This window comes from Schistocerca piceifrons, chromosome 8 (assembly GCF_021461385.2).
Source record: "Schistocerca piceifrons isolate TAMUIC-IGC-003096 chromosome 8, iqSchPice1.1, whole genome shotgun sequence".
Taxonomy (NCBI): domain Eukaryota; kingdom Metazoa; phylum Arthropoda; class Insecta; order Orthoptera; family Acrididae; genus Schistocerca; species Schistocerca piceifrons.
In genome coordinates, this window is record NC_060145.1 from 21767862 (window position 1) to 21780118 (window position 12257).

At 38.2% G+C, this 12257-nt stretch overlaps 1 protein-coding gene across 1 annotated transcript in view; it reads right to left on the reverse strand.

The window, feature by feature from the left end:
• LOC124712565 (acidic fibroblast growth factor intracellular-binding protein) overlaps window positions 1-12257 on the reverse strand; it is a 124718-nt gene that overhangs the window by 727 nt on the left and 111734 nt on the right. The window lies entirely within an intron of this gene.

Consider the following 12257-nt stretch of genomic DNA (forward strand, 5'->3'; position numbering starts at 1 on the left):
GCGTGCAAGACAGAATGGCTAGCCTGTGCTTACTTTCAGCTGGCAAAATTCTTAAGACTGCTGCTAGACCCACATAAAAGAAATAATTCTAGCTTTGGGAACTATTATTACCTTTCTTGAGGAGGAGGAAGAAGGGATAGGTTGGGGTGGTTGGAAAGGAAATGCCGGTCACACTGATGCAAGAAAGAGAGGAACCCAACTACTGTGAGGACAAGAGGAGACAAAAGACGAAGGGGTCAAAGATCATACATGATAACTTCAGTATGGTGAAACACAGATGGATTAACAGAAATGAAATGTGTGATTAAGAACTAAGAGTAAGTGGAGAGGGGGAGTAAAAATCATAATCATACATAAAAAAAATAGAACAATGGCTAAGGGAGGGGGGGGTGAGATATTATTCACTACATTACCTTCCTCTGTGCAACACCCATGACTGTTTTTCAATTTGATAAATAGGCAAGATATATAACTTTGGTATAATGTTTAGAATAACTGACTGCCAGCTATAAGGTACCCAGTCCTCACTAACTACTATGAAGAGAAAACACATCGTAGTAAGACTATTCCTAGTGAAGCCTCCCTCATCCTTTTTAAGATTCATACCACAACAACAGCTGGAGGAAATTTTAACCATACATCAGTGAACAGATACACTATAAAATATTACATGGTAAATGGGACTGAACCGCATACAAAATCTTTCTAACTGTCATCTCTCTGGAAGTTATGTATACCATCAGATTAAAAGACAAGAAAACATGGAGGCTGTTAGAGGTGGAGAACTAGCTCAAGCAGGTAAGGATTTGTCATGGGGGAGAGGAACCGCAACTGAGTGTGACCATATTATGAAATCATTCCAACACTGCATGAACTACTTTACAGAAAACATGAAACAGAATTGCTGCACCAAGACGTTCAGCAAGAGATGTCTAAGCACCTTAACCACAGAAACAGTCAGTCAGTTCCAAAAACCAGCCCATGATAGTAATACAATTGACTGTTAAAAAAATCTCTTTCTGCACAATCATGCCCAAATTAATATTGCTGGTCATTAGTTTCTGCAATCATGGACACAACGAGCTACTAAAATGAGTATTTTATTTTATTTATTTAGTGTTCTATAGAGGCTGTGTAGTGATTCGAAATTTCCATGTAAATTCTGGAACCTCTCGTCCTTCTGCCACCTTGGACAAGCAATGTTTTAAAGATGAGTGAGAGAGAGAGAGCCTATTTACCGTGCAACACATGTCTGTGTGTGCAGGGTGGAAGTTGGTCATGGGAGGACAGGAGGTGCGTCAGACAAGCGACGCCGACAAGTGTTCGCCACTCGTGCCATAGAACCTGTATGGAAAGTACAAGGAGTAATTACGTGTTATTCCTTGGTGGTCAAATAATTGTAATTGTTATAGACAATTGAAACATGTTTTGTCTAGAGGCTCTTACTTAATCTTGGTATTAGACTTGCTAGAAGCAAGAATTTCTAGTGGTTATTAAATCCACCACACTGTAATTCTATTTCATTAGTATCTAATGGTTAACGACACAGTTGACTTGCTAGAGTTTGTATACTTATGTCCAACCAGCTTTATTTCTTCAGAGAAGAAGTTGTGGAGATCGATGCAGCCATGTATCCAGAGAAGAGGATCGGCTAAACATTTCAAGAAAGTCAACTGTAGTAGTTTGCAATCCAGTTTTGCACCGCTTCTCTTGTCGCCGAAACCGTTAGAGCTGGCTAAATTGTTGGTAGGGGAGGAAAACACACACTGTCTGTAAAGAAACCCCAGAGGAAGAAATCCAGTGGCATCAAGTCTGGGGAGTGAGGTGGCCATGCAACTTGTCCTTCACAGCCAATCCACTGACCTGGGAAGTGATTATCAACGAAACCTCAAACTTCACGAGGAAATGAGGATAAGTTTTCAAGCATATCCAGATATACAATACCAGTGAAACCAAAACCACATTGAATGTAGCACATTTTAAATGTGCACTATTCTTGCATTCCTGGTGGTAGAATGGGACACTGATGCACTACGTGAATCAAGCTTGAGGCTGTTTGCTACAAAATAACACATCTACTGATTCTGTAAGTTACCTCAATATATTTCTATATCGTTCCAAAATTTTACAGTCCTTTTTGACTCATCCTGCAAATGCACCCACGAATTATGTATCCTCCACTTTTTGTACTGGCTGATCTCTACACTTTACGTTAATTTCTTCAAGGTTTCTTTGTGGTGTATGGAACCTCATATAGTGATGAGCCAAAACATTATGACCACCTACTTAATAGCTTGTTTGTCCATCTTTAGAACAAAATACATCACTGATTCTGTGTATAGGGATCTGACAGTTTGTTGGTAGGTTTGCAGAGGTATCTGGCATTAGATTTCTATGCACAGATCATGTAATTTGTGTAAATAGCGGGCCGCTGTTTTACGTACGCAGCAAAACCATTTGATAGTGACACAGATAGGTTCCGTAGGACTTGCATCGGGCGAATTTGGTTGCCGAGAGATCAACGTGGTTTCACTGAAATGCTCTTCAAACCATTGTACCATGGTTCTGGCTTTGAGATACAGATGATTACACTGCTGCAAGTTGATATTGGTGTCAGAGAAGACATCAAGCATGAAGGGATGCAGGTGGTTCACAGCTCTCAGCGTGTCTTTGATTACTACAACATGCCCCTGCAATCACAGAAGAATGTCTCCCATAGCATAACACTGTTTCCATCATCCTGCATCAGTGGTGTGCTGTACGTTTCAAGTCGCCATTCACCTCGACGATACCGTTTGTGGGGACAACCATCGACGTAGTATCGCAAAAACGTGTTTCACCCGAAGAGCTGGCCCGTTTCCATTGACTGACAGGCGAATATTATAGTCCTGTGCTCACTGCACCTGTAACTGATGATTATATTGAGTCAGCATGTGAGCACGTATGGGTGGTCTGCTGTGGAGTTCAACCATTTAATGCCTAGTGGTAGTTTCACTGTCCTATCTCTTTCCGTAGGTGCTCATGACAGTAGCACGTGAACATTCTACCACCTTTGCCGTTTTCAAGATCTTCGTTCACAGGCTTAGTGTAATAATAATCTGCCCTTTCTCAAAGTCGTTTGTCTCAATGGTTTTCCCTCTTTGCAGCCCATATCTGTGCTAGGATGATGCCCCATTGACATACTTTTGTTACTGCATCACATGCCAGCAACGCCACCAAGTGCCATCCAGCAATGCAGGGGGCAGTGGTCGTAATGTTTTGACTATCAGTGTATAATGGGTTTTCTCTGCTTTGACTGAGACACCATTTAAAATTCCAGCAAAAACTTTGTTCATAGTTTTTCAAGATTTTTATCTGACAATTATTTGTCAATGAGTATTGCAGTATCATCTGCAAAAGAGGTAAATTTACTCCTTTTACTGGAACAAACATGGTCATTAATGAAAATAAGAAACAGCAGCAGACCAAAAACAGAGCCTTGCAGCACACAACTAAACGTCCCCATTCAGATGAGGCAGGTTCTCCAGATGAGCCGTTCAGCATTGTCATCTGCTTTTGGTCCTTTAGGTATAACTGAAGCAACAAACCTACAGAACCACTTAGACAATAATATACCATTTTTTTCATAGGGATTTGATGGTTTATACAACTGAAGGATTTTGAGAGCTCATAAACAATACCTAATGGAATATATTTTATTTTATTTTATTTTTTAATCGCTGCAGAATCTTTATCATTTAAAGAGAATATTGGAGGAGGAGGAGATTAGTGTTTAACGTCCCGTCGACAACGAGGTCATTAGAGACGGAGCGCAAGCTCGGGTGAGGGAAGGAAATCGGCCGTGCCCTTTCAAAGGAACCATCCCGGCATTTGCCTGAAGCGATTTAGGGAAATCACGGAAAACCTAAATCAGGATGGCCGGAGACGGGATTGAACCGTCGTCCTCCCGAAGGAGAATATTGCTACTTCAGTACAAAGACTAGCACAAAACCCAATCTGACTTATGTTAAGGGTAATGTGCACTAATTTTTCAAAAGATAATTAAAAGGGAAATTGGATTATAGTTTGTGACATTATTTTTATCTCATTTTTTAAAGAGATGTATCGCTACAGCCAGTTTTAATCTATTGGGGACAATTCCTTTTTGCAGAGGTGTATTAAATATGTTGCACAAATTGGATAAATAAGTGTTTGGGGCTCAAAGACTGAAATTCAAATGAATAGTTGAACAAGGTCTATAAAAATATACACTAGCAGATTACAGTACATTAAAAATTAAAGAAGAAAAAGCACATTGTAAAAACTCAACAAGAATGTGTGCAAGGAATCTGCCAAGTCTGACATGGAGTGATGTAGCATGTTACTGCACATGTGACCCATGGAAGTGGAACAGGATAATATTAACTGCAAACTGAAGACACAATCAAACGCAACTTGTTTTGGGGGCGGGGGGGGGATATTGGATATTCCTGTTAGATGTTACATGGATATCAACCTGAATGGTAATTGGCTCTAAATTAAAAGAACTATACAATTATTTACATCACAGAATAACAAATGATTTGCAAATGTCTGATATACAATATTTATTGGATTGACTGCTTGGATTCAGTCACAGTGGTAAAGACTTCAATTCATTGGTACGCTACTTGGAAATTACACCCTACAAAAGAAAGACCTTAGAAAATAAAATACTTAAATGCTGTTTGTTTGTAAGGAATCTAGATCAGATTGAGTGAGCAAGGTACCTACAACACCATATCATGGACTGGCTTACTCACTCCCATTTTCCAGGTGTCTATTCTTACTGAAATCTTTCTTGAACATGCTGGCAAAGAATTTCAAAATTTGCAACAAGTCATGAGTATACTATGTTCTTTAAACAGACCCAAAAATAAAACTCGAATGGATTGAGATCAGGTGATCCAGCAGGCCAAGATATTGCTGCCCCATGGCATATCCATTTTTTGGGAAATGCTGATTTAAAATTGCCCCTACTTGAAGATCAAAATAAGGTAAAGGTGCTGCATCATTTGTGCAGGAACCACATGTTTTGATGCAAGATGTCTTCCAACAAAACATTTAAATGTTCCATTAACAAATCACTGGATGAAGTTCCAGTCAGTGTTCCACAGAAAATGGAAGGTCCAATTAAACAGTGGAAAATCCAGGATGAAATGTAACAATATTATGAAAAGGAAAGTTGCTACTCACCATATACCAAAGATGCCGAGTCACAGATAGGCACAACAAAAAGTCTGTCACAAATAAGCTTTTGGCCAGCAAGGCCTTCATCAAAAATAGACCACACACACACACAAACACAATAATGCAACTCACACACACGACTGCAGTCTCTGACAACTGAAAAAGGTCCAATTAATCTGTGTCCAATTATGCCAGCACATACATTAATGTTAAACTGTTGTTGATGTCTTGTTTCCTAAACTGAAAAAGGATTCTCATCCACCCATTCCTGGTATATGTTGCTTCATTATGACGGTAGACAAAAAGTGTTAGTCCTGAGCACACATCTCCAAGTACAAAAAGCTATTCTGGATTGAAAATGTTTTTCAATAAGACCTTGTGCTCTTTGAAGATGGTATGAATAAGAGAGTTGCTCTCTTAATTATAGTTTTCACACAGTCATGTGACTCACATTCTGCTATTTTTCTGGTATTGCTACCATTATTGTCCTCAATATGATGAAGTATTTGATCTTAATCAGGTGTTCTAACACTATCTGATCTTCTACAATGTAATGACCATTTCTCAAAAGAGTTTGTCTCCACAAGATATTCATGTATTCTTTGAAAGGTCTTATTGTTCAGTAAATGTCCATTAGGGCACCTTCTAGCATTGCAATTTGCACATCCATACATCAAATCCATGCCTGCCATGTTCTGATTAGAATACATTTTAGCTAGAAATGTACAGCATACAAGAGTCCAATAAAAATATGATCAAGCAGGAGAAGGCAAAACTTAACACCAATGACTGGAAATGAGACACAACACGTCACTCACCAGTTGGGGTCACTGACACACGCTTGTTTGGTCACGCCTCTCTCGGAATAGCTAATTCAATTCATGATGGGGAGAGAATGTTCACTACACACTAAACACTAGACCAATTTCAAAAGACAAAATCCCAGTACCGTCGACAGATACTTTTAAATGTGAAAACACTACTCATAGCATTCGGAGCTATTAGATACTGCCACCCAGAGGAAAGGGGAGTTGACTGGAAAGGGTTATAAACAAGTGGGCACTCAGACCCTAGGATAAGGTGAGACAACAAGTCTGTCTGACTCATAGAAGTATGCAACAGAAATTCTGAAAAATCTGAAATGACAGGCAAGTAATGAAAGGCACCACTATCTCAAAACAATCTACTAAAAAAAATAATTAGATAATCTACCTAAAACATCTTGAGATCCAGTCTTCATTTGGAGGGGGGGGGGGGGGGGGGCACCAAGGAGTATTCTTCATTCCATTCATTTCGCCCCTGTTGGTGTTGATTTAATAACAGCCCACATTAAAGTGTGTGATCAGTCACACGTCCCCCATTCCAGTCACAAATAAAATTAAAATAAATCTGTCTCTATATAATAGAGAATACCCACTGCTAACACATCTCACAGAGATATGCACAGTCCACATACGAAGACAGTAAAGTATAATGAAGTGAGAATATAATGTAATACAATAATTAAAAAGTGTAAAATACCCTACATAGTAATTAAAAAAACAAATAATACAAGCAATAGTTATAACTATACAAATATTAAAATTTGTGTAATAAAGCTGAAGCTGCATCTATAGAAGAAACCACACTAATCTCACAATATTACATAAAACAAATAATATCATAGAGAGACAACTGACAGTAACAATTTTCTACTCTTTTCATTCTTCATTCCAAAAAGCTAAGTATTACATATCCAGAAGCTAAATAAACTTACACTCAGGGTGTACACATGGACAAGAAAAAAAAGAGACATTCTCGACTATTTCCCAGTTAAAAATACACTTTTTCCCCGCTGCAGATACACGATATCCCAGGTGACAGGACATTTTTTCCGTGTTAAATGACAATATACTTTCCCTCAGAGCTGTAAAACTTATCAATCCTTTGAATGATGAAGATTTTATAAGATAGCATAGAACTTTCCGGCACTTTAGGAAACAAAACCGAGCCAAAAACAACACACTGTGCAAAGATCGCAGCAACTATTAGACTGCATATTTTCACATTATGAAAGTACAAATAGGATTTTCACCAAATACAGCAACAGGAATTCCATCAAAAACAGCACAGTAGATTCCGAAGCACTGAAATCGAGACTGTCAGCTAATCATGACACATGTCACGTAAACTCACCAGCCAATGACAGCAGACATTCAGAATATAGGACACCTGATGTACTCGGCCAATAGCAATATCAATGTTAAGCAGCACAAAAACACAACCAGGAGAAGTTAATGGTTAATATACACACAACATAGTTATTGGAAAAGCCAAGCTTTCACATATAATACTGGTTGTCAAATCCCCCCCCCCCTCTCTCTCTCTCTCTCTCTCTCTCTCTCTCTCTCTCTCTCTCTCTCTCCGAGGGCGTGATCAGGCAGGGTCATAAGAACACAGCTTAAATTGCAGCAGTTGAATATTTCTGGCAAGCATGATTATTAATTTCTCTGCTGTGTACTGAACATTTGTGGGTTACCTGGCTGAACACATGTTCTGTTGAGTACTTCGACCTTTCCATACAAAACCTAATTGTGTGTGCAATTGCTCAAGAATCCGCTTCACAATTTTTCTTACGAATGATAATACTTCTTGTTATCATGACTGTATAATTTGAAATCTAATAAAAAGCTATAATAAATTGAAAAACCAACCTTGAAAGTTGGTCTTTTTTAGCATGTGTTACCTTTTAAGATATTTCAAACAGAAATGTACCAGTAAAATATTAAGTACCGGCATAAATGGCTGGTCTCCTGAGACCAAAATTTTTTCTAACTGGCTGGTCTTCAGTGTTAAGTTTTGTTTGAGAGTCTAACGCTCTATGATTTATGAAATTCATCACACATTCTGACACGTAACATAATTCACCTTGCGTAAAAGTAAATTTATTTTGAAAGTAACACTTCTCAAACCGCCATTCGCAATATTTTACCGCAACCTGTTACAAATGTGAACAGTTATGTTGTCATGTTCGTCAAAATGAGGACTGCGAGAAAGACACGTTGAAAGCAGTTTGTCATTACGAAGTATTGCATAGTCTTTGATACATTTTGCTGTCCGCATGTGCTTGTGTGTGCACTGTGTTTTGTTGTTGCAAATGGGGCATTATATTGCAACTAAAGTTTTATTCTGGTGTCATTCACCAGTTTAGTTTTATTGCAGCAGTATTACTCTGTAGTAGAATGCCTTGTAAGAGTTATCTGCTCTTACCAATCAAAATCAGAAAAATTTAACTGAAAACTACAATAACAAAAAATTCCAAGATCTACAAGATTCCCAGGTGTTTCCTGGATCTCACCCAGATGAAAAAAATCCCAAGTTTTTCCCATTGTCTCAGGGCATTCACTGCACAATATGAAAGCCGGGAGAAACAGTCTCTATGTATAATAGTAGCTTCATAACTGTAAGGCAATGTTATTCATCTAATATTACTGTAAGGGATCTATGACAATGCATGTAATATTCAACTACAATTTGTTTTACAAAATAAAATGGTTTGAGTAATTGGCTGGAGTGGATGTGATACATAGCCCAATGTCTACAAGAGGCATTTACTGATTTCATTAATTACGTGTGTATATATTATGATACATAGAATAGAATAACAATCAAAGTAGGAAACCAAACAGTATGAATGATCCTAAAAGTACAGTCATTTTAGATAGTCAGTGATAGATCAACTACCAAGTCCTTACATTTATAAAAGGCAGCATACATAAATGCTCAAAAACCAACTCCTACCAAATGTAATAAAAAATAAATAAAATAAAATAAACAGATTTGAGGTGCAACTATAGCTCCGTAAAAAAAAGCCAGCAGTGCTTGAACTAAAGTTAGTGTGAAACAAAATACAATGTAATGCATTGTATACAACAATTCATACACCCTGTAGTGGAGATACAAAAAGCAATATGAAATAGAATGAGCTCATCAGGACAGAAGCAGGGAAGGCAAATGGTCAACATTGGTTTATGGACTGAATTTTAGGAAAGTGTGGTTTATCTGTACATGAGACTGTGCATAGAATCCAATATGATTCATTCTTGAACAGTGATCGAGTTTATGGGATCCCCGCCAGGTCAGACTAAAGGAAGACATCGAAGCAATTCAGAATCGTGCAACTAGATTTATTAATGGTAGATTCAATCATCACCTAAGTGTTACTAATAAGCTTTGTCAGGGTGTATACGCAGAAAAGGAAAAAATATTCCCGGATTTCTCCTGGATTTCCCAGTTAAAAATACACTTTCTCCCACTAGGAAACATAGTTTTTCCCTGTTAATTGACAGTATATTTTCTCTCGGAACTGTATAACGTATCAATCCTTTGAATGGTTATGGTTTTATACGCAGGCGTGGAATTTCCTGGCGCTTTAGAAAATGAAACTCAGGGGAAAAAACACCTTTTGGAAAGATGTTTGATATGCAGTACCATGTACGCTGCAAATTTTCGTATTATGAAAGTATAAATTCGAATTCCACCAAACATCGCATGTGCTTTCCGAAGCATTGAAATCGAGATTGCAATGCGTATTTGTAAGCCAGTCAAAGCTCATGTCACCTGATCTCGCCAGCTGATGACAGCGGATATACAGAGCTTCGGACACGTGGTGTAGTCAGCCAATAGCAACATCACTGTCAAGTAGCGCGAACACACGAACAGGAAAAGTTAACGGGTTAAATTAATATATATAATGTTGCTACAAGAAAAACAAAGCTTTCACATATAATATTGGCCTCTAAGGCCAATACACTGCAAGAGAAGCTAAGCTTTCACATATAATGTTGGTCTTTTATGCACATATTACATTTTAAGATATATCAGACAAATGTGCCAGTAAATTTTTTAATAACGGCATAAATGTGTGATCTTCTGGGCTCTAAATTCTTCTAAATGGCTCATCATCAAAGATCTCATTTTTAAATGAGTTAAACAGATTCTCAGTGAAGTAGGCCTCGACCTGATATTAAGCTTTTCAGTGTGGTTTTCAGGATGTAAATTTCCTTGGGTGCCAGTACTTTGTTATCTCATGTTTCGTTCTTTGTTATGGCATAATGCCACACGTGCTAGAAGATGAAAACATACACTTAAAATGCACCAAACAGTTGAAACTAGCCAATAGTTTGGAATTAAACACTTCGTTTCAAACATATTGACTGCCTCAGTGGGAAAGATTAACCTTTAACTACACGGGTGGGGTCTCAGCAGACCCCATGCTACATTTTTGTTTTATAATTTCCGTTGTTGGCACACTACAGACTCGTCATTGTAGGTATTCTCAGTGTGCTTGCAATAGGTGGACGTGTGCCGCGCTCTTGCAACAGTAAGTGCCTGTTTTTCGTTGTTGGGGTACCTGTAGACCCCACTCGTGCTTTTACATAGTATTTATTTACAATATGCTAATACAGTAATTTCCTCTTATTTCAGTATATTTACAACAATGACTTGCTTTCCTCGTGATGAGGGTATTGCACAACTGTTGGAAGAAGGCACTGACTCAGAAGGTGAAGACACAGAACTAAATGACCCAGACGCAGATGTTGATGACATCAGTGATCATGATTTGATACACAGTGAACTCCTTTCTGGTTCAGAGATGGAGCTAAGTGTCTCTTCTTCTAGTGAAGAAGATGAAGAAAGCTCAGGGAACTATTTTTACGGTAAGAACAGATTCAAATGGAGTAAATCTGCCCTACATTCATCTCGTGTATGACAGCACAATATTGTACAAGAACGCGCGGGACTGAAAGGACCTGCTGCTTGTAAACATGACATGTCGCCTGTAGAGAGTTGGGAACTATTATTTACCAATAATGTGATTGAGACTATCGTGCACTGTACCAGCAAACAACTTGAGGACAAATATTCACCTCCATTATTATGGCCGTATTATGCCAACAACACTGATTGCTGAGAGTTACGAGCTTACTTTGGATTACTTCTGTTTACGTCGATATTCAAGTCAAATCATGAAAATGTTAGATTGCTATGGGCGGTTGATTTTACTGGAAGACACATTTTTCGAGGTGTAATGGGGATATACAGATTTTTATTCATTCATTTCAATGTAACCTTTGATGACATCAGCACATGAGAAGAAAGAAAATCTACAGATAAACTGGCTTTGATACGAGGAATTTTTGAAAAGTTTACTAGCAATTGTAGTGCGAACTATTCTTGTTCAGAATATTTATGTGTTGATGAACTGTTCGTAAAATTTCGAGGAAGGTGCTCATTCATAATGTTTATCAAAAGTACACCTGGAAAATATGGCCTGAAAATGCAGTGTATTTGCGATGCGAAAACTCATTACTTACGTAATGCATTTATATACTCTGGAAAACCGCTTACCCAAAGAAAAATCCCTTTCGCAGTGCCAACACAGGATGTGCTAAAACTTGCAGAGCCATTTTATGGAACTATAAGAATATCACTGGAGGCAGTTGGTTTACGGCTATTGAGTTAGTAGACGAATTATTGAAACTAGGACTAACATACGTGGGCACTGTATGAAAAAACAAACGAGAAAGTCATTTGTTCGGAACTAGACCTTGGTATCATTCATTCCAAAGAAGCATAAAAGTGTAGATTTACTATCTTCCATGCATCACGAAGCGTGTGTCAATCAACAATCGAAGAAACCTGCAATTGTAGACTTTTACAATGCGACTACGGGAGGAGTTGATGCTTTGGATTTGAAATGCTCAAATTACTCTTGCTCACATAGAACAAGAAGATGGCCAAACGCAATCTTTGCTGCAATGCTGAATATTTCTCTAGCTAACAGATATGTTCTTTGGGTCGGTTCTAATAAAAATACAAAAGTCAGCAGAAGAGACTACATAAAGTCCACTGCAATGAGTCTTGTAAAGCCATACATTTGCAGGAGATTAGAAAATAACCCAAAGCTGGCCAAAGATGTACAGGAAATTATGTGCAAATTGGTTGGCCAAGAACAAATGCTTTCAATGCCTAATGCAGATGAGCCTGGTCCTAGTGCTTCTAAAAAG